We start from the raw sequence: 12,731 nt of genomic DNA on the forward strand, positions 1-12,731 counted from the left end.
CACAGGAGCCGCCTCACGGCAGCCCTGAAAACCCCCACCGTGTTGTGCGTTTCCACACCTCGGCCAGCTTCAGGGCTCTGACCACCTAGAGACACGCCGGGGCTGAGACCAGATGGTTCTCACAAGCCAGAATCTGAAAGTCATCCTTTCAAACTCCTCACCTGCGGGATGATGTGTCTGAACGCATTCTCTATTCTTCAGACACAAACTGTCTCACACGTACACAGTTTATCCTGCATCAGAGCATGGCTGATGACCCACAGGTCCCCTGTGCTTTAATCAATAACATCACTGCCTCCGCTATTACAGGAAACTATGAACTGTTGCGATCTTCTATCCCCGTTTCAGTCGATGTAAACCCGGGCAAGAAAAAACAGGACCCTTAATTATATAACGGGGAAGGGTTATGTAACAAAGGTCCTGATGCACCTTCACCTGTATCCCTGCCAACGAGGGCTGAGGCAGCACACCTCTTTGGGAGTAACAGGAGCCTCCGAGAGTTGTGCAAAACCATCTCTCAATATTGGTTTAACTAATCCCCCTTGTTCACGATCAACAAAAGCCTCTGCCCTTCTAACCTTGTTTTTCCACAGCCCTGGGTGAAGCAACCCCATCTCGGGCCAACGGCTGCTTAAAGCGACGGCACTCGCGGGCCACACTGGGGGACAGAAGAGGAGGGAAGCGTCCATTTCTTGGAGAGGCTGGTTCCCAGTGCCTGGCAGGGTCACCATCATTTCATAAAGCCACTTCTGGATTTCAAAGAGGCAGGGCGCTGATCACTGGTGACAGGAAGCATTTGCCCGGAGAGTCTTTTGAAAGCTACCCGGCATGTCTTTGTTGGAGGAACCCAAGAAACAATAATAGTAACAACAACAACAAAATAACAACAACCCCTCCTTCCTTTCAAAGTGTGCTGCCGAGCAAAACGATTCCCCTCCGGGCCTCCTTTATGTCCTCCTGATAGAAATTACATTCGAGGGCACCCAATACAAAAGGGCACTCACGCAAGCGAGGTGCCTTGTAAGTGACATTCCCGGGAACCTTTAGAAGAGATATCGATTTAAAGCTGCCAGGACGCCGTGTGTGCACTGCCGCTTCTGTCATGAATCTACCCGGCACCCCACACTCCTGATTCAAACCAAGTCTGGAAAGATGAGACCTACTGAAACGACGTTAGGGGCTCTGCTTCACCCCGCGGAGGGACGGGAAACTCAGAATGAGGCTAAAAGTGCAGCTTGTGGCGTCTGAGGTCATATAATAGCTACTGATTTTATAAATTCTACCCTCTGCCTGCAACGTGTGGGTCAGACGGTTAACGAATGAACCTGCGAGCTGGGACTTTCCATCCGCTTGAGGCCAGGAGCGGATTTTTCTTTTTGTCACTGACACATAGTAAAACTAGATACTTTGGAGTCCTTTATTTTAAAGATGCATGTACTTATGCTATCAAATCCCGTTCCTGAAGCTCAACCTGTTCCTCTTTTTTGCTTTTTCTTTTTAAAAATCCCTCTTCTTTTTGTTTCCCTGGTAAGTACAGAATAATCTAAAGGTATAATTTAAAATTCTGTGCTCCCCCAGAAAACTTTCTGAAGTCTGAACCACAGACTTTAGAGTCGCTTCAGAAATCTCAGCGGTCTGGATGTGAGACATGAGATTTAAGGTCTGAGTTCAAGCCCTGACTCTTACTATCAGGGTGGCTTTGGAAGGGTCACAGGACACGCTTCCCGGGGCTCATCAGCATCTGGCAGGAGGAAGAGATGGAGGAAACAAACTCAAGTCTTTTACCCTAAAACCCCCTCTTTTTTCCTTTTGGCTGCACAATGCGGCCTGTGATATCCCAGTTCCCCGACCAGGGATCGAACCTGTGCCCCTGCTGTGGAAGCACAGCCTTGACAACCGTACCGCCAGGGAAGACCCCTGCCCTAGAACGCTCGGAGGCCAGTCTACCCCGTTTTCTGATGGGACCTGTATCAGTATAGGCTGTGCGGCTCCCCCCACTGCCTGTAACCAGCTCACTGTCCTCCATGGACATCCCAGAGAACCACGGAATCCCTCTGATGACCGATCCCTCCTGCAAAGCTTGCCTGAGAGCCACCGACGTGACCTCAACAGGCACAGATGAACTGCCTGGATGGAGCAGAATCCACGTTGAATTTCCTGAGTGCAGGGCTGGGTGCACACGGGCACCTTGGTTCCCAGGGCTTCCCTGGCAGCTCAGCGGTAGAGAACCCACCTGTCAACACAGCAGCACGGGAAGAGCCCTGGAGAAGGAAATGACAGTCCACTCAGCGTTCTTGCCCGGAGAATCCCATGGACAGAGGAGCCTGGCGGGCTGCAGCCCATGGGGACGGGTCGCAAGAGAGTCAGACACGAATCAGCGACTAAACAACAACAAGGGCTGCTGTAATAAAGCACCACAAGCCAGGCGACTTAAAACAACAGAAATGTATTATCCTATTGTCTGAAGGCTGGAGTCCAGGATGAAGGAGTTGGCAGGGCCAGGCCCTCTCTGAAACCGTTTGCTTCTTGCCTCTCCCAGGGCTGGTCACTCATCCTGGCCCCACTGAGCTCACAGCTGCAACCCTCCAGGCTCTGCCTGTCATTTCATGGAGTTTCTCCCAGGTGTGTGTATGTGTGTGTGTCCAAATCTTCTACTAACAAGGATGCCAGTCACCGTGGGTGAGGGCCTGCTCTAATGACCTCATCTAGACAACAAGACACAAACTGATTCCATCTGCAAAGACCCTGTTTCCAAATAAGGTCACATTCCCAGATACTGGGGCGTGGGGAGGCGGGTGGATGGATGGGTTAGGACTTCGACATATCTTAGCTGGCGGGGGATGGTGGTGGTGCCATTTAAGCCATGCTGTTAGGAAGGTAAGCACATTTGGAAGTCTAAACTCAAGTGTACAAATGAAGGATGACCACCAAAGCCCACTTTAGGTAAAGTGGAAGGAAAAATGTAAGTGGAAAGACATCATGGTTCTAAAGGTTACATGGGGGAAAGATGATTATTTCCAATGGCTGGGCAGCGGAGCGCTGGTCAGGAAAGTACCATTCTCTGCCCAGGTCAGCCCACGTGCTCTGCTCCCTGGACAGTCTATGCCTCCCCTCTTGGCCTCCCAGGCCCCACTGCCAGCAGTCCCACCTCCACCCCCCGCTGCTGAAATCCTCCCAACTCTAGAAGCGATAGCTCCGATTTCACCAGGGGAAAACCAGGTCACCTGCATCTGACCCTTGATGACATTTTGTCTGCTCCTGAGTGACCTCGAACTATGGCCATATGTACCTTCATCTGCCTATCACTCCTTGAGAGCAGGGGTCATTTCTTACTCAATCACCGTGCCCACAGTAGGTGCGTGTAAATATTTGCTAAAGGAAAGGAAGATAAGAGGAGAATCAGAGGAAATACCAGCTGTTTTGAAAACTTCACCATGGAGAGGACCTTTGAAACCAGGGGGGCCTATCACTTCCCCCACTGAATCTGGGTGACCTTTGCTACCAGGCCATGCTTCTTGGAAATCCTAAGAAAGGCTGAAAGATAAGCTAACCACCGAAGGTAAAGAACAAGAGCTCCTTTGGTGCAGAAGAGATTATCACTGACCCTCTGAGAACTCACCTCCCTGAGCAGTCAGTATCATCAGTCTCCAGCAGAAGCGAAGTTCCCCTTGATCTAAGTTTCAGGCCCCTTCTGACGCACAATCGTTTGGCAAATAACTATGAGAGGCACCTGAGAGCAGGCAGCAGGGCCTACAGCAACTTCTTCTGAATATCTGGCATTACCAGCAGCTTGCAGGAAACGAAATTGAAATGGATGCTGTCGGTACCACGGTGGACTGACGTTCATTAAAGGCTCCCATTGGCATGCACTGATCTGCTGGGGTGAGAGCCTGCATAATGTCCCTGACACCTGGGTGACCCTAACAGGGACGCCCAGGAAGTGACACTGAGAAGTTAGTGTGGTTATACCTTTTTGCTCAGGCTAAATTTCTTTGTTCAGCTTCTTTTAGAATCGAGCAGGTCAAACTGGTAATCTGATGGGACTCTTTTATTCATCAAGGCCTGAATTCAGGAATGTCTTTCCTTCTGATAGTAAATTATACGGCTGCTTAAAAGTATACCTAAAAACTGACCATCTGAAGGGATGCCTGCTTCCAGGAAAGGGAAGAGATGTACTTTAACCTATTCTTCCCACTAAATATACCTAGAAATGGTGGACATTAAATATAAGACAAACAAAAGAAGACTCTGAAAGGCAGAAAGAAGAAAGCACACCAGCGAAGGAGCATACAAAAAAGACAAGTTACAGAGCAAATTAACAAAATATTAACAGATATAACTCAAGGATATTTTAATAGAATTATATACTGTGACTAAGTGGGGTTTATTCCAGGGATGCAAGACTGGATCAGTATTCCAAAATCAATCAAAGTAATTGACTCTATCAACAGGCTATGAAAGAGAAAGCGTATCACGCCAGTGGATGCAGAAAAAGCATATGAACAAGGTAGAATTTAATCCTGATAAACAGTGCTCAGCAAACAGAATAGAAAGGGATTTATCCAACTTGTCAAGCAGATCTACAAAAACCCTACAGCTAACATTATGCCTAATGAGAAAAGACTAAACACTCTCTCCCTATAACTGAGAACAAGGCAAAGATGTCTGCTACCACCATTTTTATTTAACACAGTACTATTATTCTTATTTAACATAGCCAGTGAGATAAGGCAAGAAAATGAAATAAAGGCATATAAATTAAAAAGGAAGAAATAAAATTGCCCTTATTTGCAGGGCTGTCTATATAGAGATCTCTTGGACTGCAAGGAGATCCAACCAGTCCATCCTAAAGGAGATCAGTCCTGGGTGTTCATTGGAAGGACTGGTGCTGAGGCTGAAACTCCAATACTTTGGCCACCTCATGTGAAGAGCTGACTCACTGGAAAAGACCCTGATACTGGGAGGGATTGGGGGCAGGAGGAGAAGGGGATGACAGAGGATGAGATGGCTGGATGGCATCACCGACTCAATGCACAAGAGTTTGGGTGAACTTTGGGAGTTGGTGATGGACAGGGAGGCCTGGCGTGCTGCAATTCATGGGGTCGCAAAGAGTCGGACATGACTGAACGACTGAACTGAACTGAACTATATAGAAAATCCCAAGGAACTTACAAAAAAAAAACCAAACAAAAAACCCTCCTAGAACTAACAAGTGTATTCAGCAAAGTCTCACAATACAAGATAAACATACAAGATAAACTGTATTCCTATATGTTAGCAATGAATGAGTGGACACCCAACATTTTACAATTGTTCAATAAAAATGAAATATTTGGGTGTAAATATAACAAAACATGTATAGGACTTGCATGTTGAAAACTACAAAATGCAAATGAGAGAAATCAAAGATTCTACATAAATGGAGAGGCATACCATGTTCATGGATTAGAAAACTCAACACAGTAAAGATGTCATTGCCCCCAAACCGATTAACAGGCTTAATACAATGCCTATCGAAACCCTAGTAAGGTTCTTTTATACAGATGAGGTTACATATATTATAATATAGTTTTGCAAGATGTTACCAACAGGAAAAACATAATTTCCTCATACTACAATTTTTTACAACTGCCTTTGAATCTACAGTTATCTTACAAAGTTTAATTAAAAATAGAAACAGTTCTTTGCTGTCTCCACTGTGAGAAGGAAGTCCATCCTCAACAATTAGACTTCTGACATTCCAGAAAATGTTGACATCACTCTGAAGGGTCATACCATTATTGTGAAGCGCCTCAGAAGAACCCTTCAGAGGGACTTCAATCATTTCAATATAGATCCCAGTTTCCTTGGGAAGAAACGAAAGGGGTTCCAGGCTGACAAGTGGGTGGGTGAATAGAAACTGGCTACTTTTTGACTATCTGTATCACCTACAGAACATGATAAAGACTATCAGGCTGTGCTTCCATTACAAGAGGAGGCCTGTGAATGCTCATCTTCCCATCAATGTTATTATTCAGGAGAACAAGTTTCTTGTTGAAATCTGAAATTTCTTGGGCAAGAAAAAAAAAAAAAAAGATGATCCGGGTTCAGATGAGGCCAGCCATTGTTTGGTCAGTATCTCAAGCCCAGAAATGTGAGTTAATTCTCAAAGAAAATGACACTGAAATTGCATTAATTTCAGTGGCTTTGACTCAGCAGGCCACAACAGTTGAGACAAGGATACCAGGAAGATTTTAGATGGCAAGAAGCCTGTGCCAAAGGATCAGTCCAGCAGGTGATGAGTAAGGTCTAAGGCTTCCAGGTACAGAAACAATAAGACGCCAAGCGATTCCTCAGTCTTACCCGTGACGTTTCCTCAGTCTTACCCGTGATGTTTCCTCAGTCTTACCCGTGACGTTTCCTCAGTCTTACCCGTGACGTTTCCTCAGTCTTACCCGTGACGTTTCCTCAGTCTTACCCGTGACGTTTCCTCAGTCTTACCCGTGACGTTTCCTCAGTCTTACCCGTGACGTTTCCTCAGTCTTACCCGTGACGTTTCCTCAGTCTTACCCGTGACGTTTCCTCAGTCTTACCCGTGACGTTTCCTCAGTCTTACCCGTGATGTTTCCTCAGTCTTACCCGTGACGTTTCCTCAGTCTTACCCGTGACGTTTCCTCAGTCTTACCCGTGATGTTTCCTCAGTCTTACCCGTGATGTTTCCTCAGTCTTACCCGTAATGTTTCCTCAGTCTTACCCGTAATGTTTCCTCAGTCTTACCCGTAATGTTTCCTCAGTCTTACCCGTAATGTTTTAAAGATGCAGTAAGAGCCTTGTGGCCTTGACATATATGCACAACCATGTGTACAAGAGCCAGCCAGTGGGAAGCCGCTGTACTGGCCCAGCGAGCTCAACCTGGTGCTCTGCGGCCACCCAGAGGTGCCGGACGGGGCAGGGCGTGGAGGGGGCTCAGGAGGGACAGGACATGTGTGTGCTTGTGGCTGATGCACGTTGTGTGTGGCAGAAGCCAACCCAAGGCTGTAAAGAATTATCCTCTAATTAAAAAAAAAACCAAAAAGCCCTGTATTGATTAGGGTGTAGAAACACAAACCCCCCAAAAATCCCAAAGAAACAAACCCTGACCACCCCTTTCCCCAGCGTTTCCTTCTCGTATTGAGAATGAGTGAAATGCAAAAAAAGGGCTAGTGGGACACCTTCCGGAGAAGGCGACGGCAGCCACGCCAGTGCTCCTGCCTGGGGGATCCCAGGGACGGGGGGCCTGGTGGGCTGCCGTCTACGGGGTTGCAGGGAGTCAGACACGACTGAGCGACTTCACTTTCATGCACTGGAGAAGGAAATGGCAACCCACTCCAGTGTTGTTGCTTGGAGAATCCCAGGGACGGGGGAGCCTGGTGGGCTGCCATCCATCGCACACAGTCAGACACGACTGAAGCGACTTACCAGCAGCAGGATACCTTGATCACTTTATTCGTGTATCCCATGTACAATTCTTTGCAGCACTCACATCTGCATGACATTACGTGACATTACATTTGGCCATCTGTCCATCCTGCCGTACCCACTGAAATGGAAGCTCCACACAGGCAGGGCCTCTGACGTGTTCACACTCTGGCACATTCTACAAGTACTAAAAAAAAGAGCTGTTGAATGACTATGCGGAGCTCACTTATAAGCCTTTTTGGATAGAGTATTTCCAACCGCCTAACTTCCCCCAGACCTTCTCTCGTCAGGAGCTGCTCTTTCAGCATCACCCACCAGCAGGACACGCTCTGACATCACTGTCACGGGTCCTTTAGTCTCATCTGCGCTCCAGACACTGTGCAAGGACCCACCGTGTGTACTCACAGCACCAGGACAGTCCAGTCTTGGGGATCGTCCCCAGGGGTCAGTTATAATCTAGGGCACTGGAACCTCCGTGTGAGGCATGAGGCTGCAGCTACTGTCAACAGTCCCTCTGCTCACCTGGTCCACACATCAGGAACACGCCCTCTAATCCCAGCCTTGTTTCCTGACAGGATCACCATGATGTACCTCTACTTTGACTGGCACACAGAATCTGGGATGTCTGTAACTAATCTGATGATCTCCATCATGTTTCCCATGTACGTCTCAGCTGCCAGTATCGTATAGGGGGACTTTAATGTGAAATAATAGCTTTGATAGCCAGTGGCTTCTAACTTCTTACCATATTCCTCATTATAACTGGGAGTAGAGCTGGGAGTAGGCAAGTGTTCGGCAGCCTAGGGGACACACACACTGCCGCCAGCTGGACACGTGGTTTAGGGGTCGGCAGGCAGCCCGTCTGTTCCCTGACTGCAGGATGTTTTATTGTGTCTGTTCTATTGAGAGATATATCCTCCGCACTGTGTGCAGTGGCTGCTCAATAAATGGCTGCAGACTGAATGAATACAACCAAAATCTTAGGAATCTCTAGGAGGACCGAGGCATTTCTGAGCTTAAAACTTGATGCATTCACTGAACTGCGTCTGGAGTGTGAGTGAAACGTATCAGTGTCTAAATGGTCTGGGGGGAGGGAATTATAAATTAAAAGTCTTGCTATCGGAAGAATTCTCGCTTACTGCTCTTGCCGCCATGGAAAGAGATGACAAATAGACAACATAATTACAGAATGCCGATAGTTAACATACACCCAGCTATAGCAAACATGAAAATTTTAAATGAACGATTATATACTAAAAAGGAGACTGCGAATGATCCACTGGGGGGGAAAGGCAGAAATCTATGAATGAGATGGTACTAATTCACTCCACTCTCCTCCCTAAGAGCTTTTCCAGCCAGACGCAGTGACTCTTTCCTGTGAAGCCAGAGAGCTGGACTGGTATTTCCAAGCAGATAATTTTCCTAGCTGTAGGTAAGTAGCAGCTCTGTGGGAATCAATCAGGAGGAGTCCACCTCTTCTCTGGGAGTCTTATTTCAGTCCCTCCATCTTCCTTTGTTAATTTCTTAAGTTGGGTTTAAGGGATGCAGAGACAAAGATCTATTTGTTTTTATCTCTTAAGACTTCTTTTGGGAGGCAAAGTGAGAAGGAGAGTTTTTATATCTTTCCCACTAAGAATTCAAGGACACTTTCAAGTTTCTGTCCCTTTTCAAGGACAGAAAACCGGACGGGCACTATGTACTATGTCTAGCCACAGAGACTCAAAGCCTGTAATAAAATCATGGTCACAGGACCAAAGAAATTGATGTAGGTGCAAATAAACTCTTACATCAAAGACGCGGATGGTGCAGAAATCACAGTCCCATATAATATGGTCATCTCATATAGTAGAACACGGTCAGTCTCATATAATACGGTCATCGCAGGAACCAATCGCTCCGTCTCAGCCCAGGCCCCTACTGCCACTCGCCCGGCTGACCGTGACGGCAGGACAGTCCTGATCACAACAATGACACCAACACCGGAAGCCATCAGTCACTGTGCTCCTCTATCGCTACCAACGGCCTGGCAGCGTGGGTATTATTATTCCCATATTACAGAGGAGTGAACTGAGGCCCAGGGAGGTTCACGTGGCTTGCAAACACTGAAGCCAAGAGAATTTGAACGCAGGTCAACGTCTACAGAGCTGGATGATCCTGCCCCATGAAGCCACATTCTCTTTTTGTTCATTCAGCGAAAACAGACGCAGCTCCGCTATCAGGCAGGCATTCCCCCTACCAAGGCTGAGGCCTGCTGAGGAGCTTGGCGTGACCCCACTGCCACGACCCTGGGGAGGAGGAGAGGAACCAGGCAAACCGAGCCGGCCTCCACTGCCGATGCAGGCTCTTCTCCTGGGTAAAGGACTTCTCAGTAAACAGCCATCAGGTCTCTCCCCCAGCTAAAATGTTCCTCAGTGCAGAACTGACTGGGGCTTGAATCATTACCTCTTTGGAAAATGAGGTGCGGAAAGACAAAGAAAAATTCAAGGGGAAAAAAATGAGTGGAGGGCACAAGCAGGAAATATACAGAAAAAGAAACACAAACGGCCTTCAACCTCACTCAGTTCAGGAAATGAACACCAAGAAAATGTCACCTCAGAACACTGTAAGATATCCAAGACTAGTGAATATTTTCACCCACCTAGAGCCAGACATCCTGGAATGCGAAGTCAGGTGGGCCTTAGGAAGCATCACTATGAACAAAGCTAGTGGAGGTGATGGAATTCCAGTTGAGCTATTTCAAACCCTAAAAGATGATGCTCTGAAAGAGCTGCACTCAATATGTCAGCAAATTTGGAAAACTCAGCAGTGGCCACAGGACTGGAAAAGGTCAGTTTTCATTTCAATCCCAAAGAAAGGCAATGCCAAAGAATGCTCAAACTACCGCACAATTGCACTCATCTCACATTGTAGCAAAGTAATGCTAAAAATTCTCCAAGCCAGGCTTCAACAGTACGTGAACAGTGAACTTCCAGATATTCAACCTGGATTTAGAAAAGGCAGAGGAACCAGAGTTCAAATTGCCAACATCCACTGGATCATCGAAAAAGCAAGAGAGTTCAAAATTATTTATTTCTGCTTTATTGACTATGCCAAAGCCTTTGACTGTGTGGATCACAATAAACTGTGGAAAATTCTGAAAGAAATGGGAATACCAGACCACCTGACCTGCCTCCTGAGAAACCTGTATGCAGGTCAGGAAGCAACAGTTAGAACTGGACATGGAACAACAGACTGGTTCCAAATAGGAAAAGGAGTACATCAAGGCTGTATATTGTCACCCTGCTTATTTAACTTCTATGCAGAGTACATCATGAGAAACGCTGGGCTGGAAGAAGCACAAGCTGGAATCAAGATTGCCGGGAGAAATAGCAATAACCTCAGATATGGAGATGACACCACATTTATGGCACAAAGTGAAGAAGAACTAAAGAGCCTCTTGATGAAAGTGAAAGAGGAGAGTGAAAAAGTTGGCTTAAAACACAACATTCAGAAAATTAAGATCACGGCATCTGGTCCCATCACTTCATGGCAAACAGATGGGAAAACAATGGAAACAGTGACAGACTTTATTTTCTTGGGCTTCAAAATCACTGCAGATGGTGACTGCAGCCATGAAATTAAAAGACACTTACTCCTTGGAAGAAAAGCTATGACCAACCCAGACAGCATATTTAAAAGCAGAGACATTACTTTGCCAACAAAGGTCCATCTAGTCAAAGCTATGGTTTTTCCAGTAGTCGTGTATGGGTGTGAGAGTTGGACTATAAAGAAAGCTGAGCGCCAAAGAATTGATGCTTTTGAACTGTGGTGTTGGAGAAGACTCTTGAGAGTCCCTTAGACTGCAAGGAGATCCAACCAGTCCATCCTAAAGGAGATCAGCCCTGGGTGTTCATTGGAAGGACTGATGTTGAAGCTGAAACTCCAATACTTTGGCCACCTGATGGGAAGAACTGACTCATTGGAAAAGACCTTGATACTGGGAAAGATTGAAAGCGGGAGGGGAAGGGGACGACAGAGGATGAGATGGTTGGATGGCATCACCAACTCAATGGACATGAGTTTGAGTGAACTCCGGGAGTTGGTGATGGACAGGGAACCCTGGTGTGTGGCAGTCTGTGGGGTCGCAAAGTATCAGACACGACTGAGTGACTGAACTGAACTGAACTGAACTGAATGAGGGGTTTCATCCAGGGGTGCAGTCACACAGTGAAAAGCTCTGGAGTCCATGAAAAGGCCAGCTCCGTATGCACTGACACAGAACAGCCGTTATGATCAGAATAATGTATGTGGTATGTGCCTGTCCGCATAAACCGACACACACACTCAGGTGCGTAGAGGCACTGGCTCAGAGCACACATAAGGAACCAATCGTGCTGGGTCCCACGGATGGTCAGTGGCTGGGCCTGGCCCCCAGGACCCAGACTGTCAGCCCAGGGCTCTTTCCACAGCAGGAGCATCGGTATAGACAGGGTTTCTCCCCCTCACTCAATACTCACCCCCAACAATAATCACTCTCGGAGAAATGGCAGCAACCTCCCCAGCCCTGTGATTTTGTTAGGCAGCACTGACTGATTAGCTAGTTTTCCAGTTAGCGACATCCCCCCATATGACAGACAATGCCATCCTTTGAGTGATGAGGAGAGGGTGAGACCGGCTAGACAAGTCAGAACACCACCCCAGTGACATTCTCTACCCAATGTGATGCGACCCTATGACTCGGAGTCCAATCAAAACGTTTAGACGGACTTTAGGTTTCTATATAGAAAGTTCATGCCGAGGTTAAGTCCTCATGATGTGCATGACTATTACTCCATATGTGGATTATTCCCCGTGAATTTTCCATTTCAGGCCAATGTGTAACCAGCCAGCTCCCTATTAAGTACCTACTGCTCTTCCTACAAACCCACGCGGCGGCGGCCGCCAGCTGGTGGATACGACCCAAACCTAGCAGCAGGGTCGCTTCCACATTCGAGTCGCAGCAGAACAAGTGACGCGACAGCAGGTGACACCCTTACCTGCCGGCCGCAGTTTCCCCGTCTGTGAAGTGGGGCGTCAGTGCCTCGGGGAGGAACCCTAAAGTCTGCTGGTTGTGTGGCAAGGGTAACCGGAGTTCACCCAGCTAAGCCATCAGCAGCCGCCTGGGAGTTGCCTTTGGAGGTTCCCGCTCCGGAACATGCATCGGGATTCCTGCAGAAGCGTGGGGGTGGTCACGCGTCCGAAGGCTGAACGAGGAGCTGGGGTCACCGGCCTTCTCACAAAGGCACACAAGCCCAGCCCGGCTGCTGGCATCAGTC

At 47.5% G+C, this 12,731-nt stretch overlaps 1 protein-coding gene and 1 pseudogene across 9 annotated transcripts in view; one reads left to right on the top strand and one right to left on the bottom strand.

Moving 5' to 3' along the window:
* LOC133255471 (large ribosomal subunit protein uL6-like) overlaps nucleotides 1-6,237 on the top strand; it is a 35,327-nt pseudogene extending 29,090 nt beyond the window's left edge.
* FOXN3 (forkhead box N3) overlaps nucleotides 1-12,731 on the bottom strand; it is a 437,687-nt gene that overhangs the window by 71,833 nt on the left and 353,123 nt on the right. The window lies entirely within an intron of this gene.

The sequence above is a fragment of the Bos javanicus genome, chromosome 10 (assembly GCF_032452875.1).
Source record: "Bos javanicus breed banteng chromosome 10, ARS-OSU_banteng_1.0, whole genome shotgun sequence".
Taxonomy (NCBI): Eukaryota; Metazoa; Chordata; class Mammalia; order Artiodactyla; family Bovidae; genus Bos; species Bos javanicus.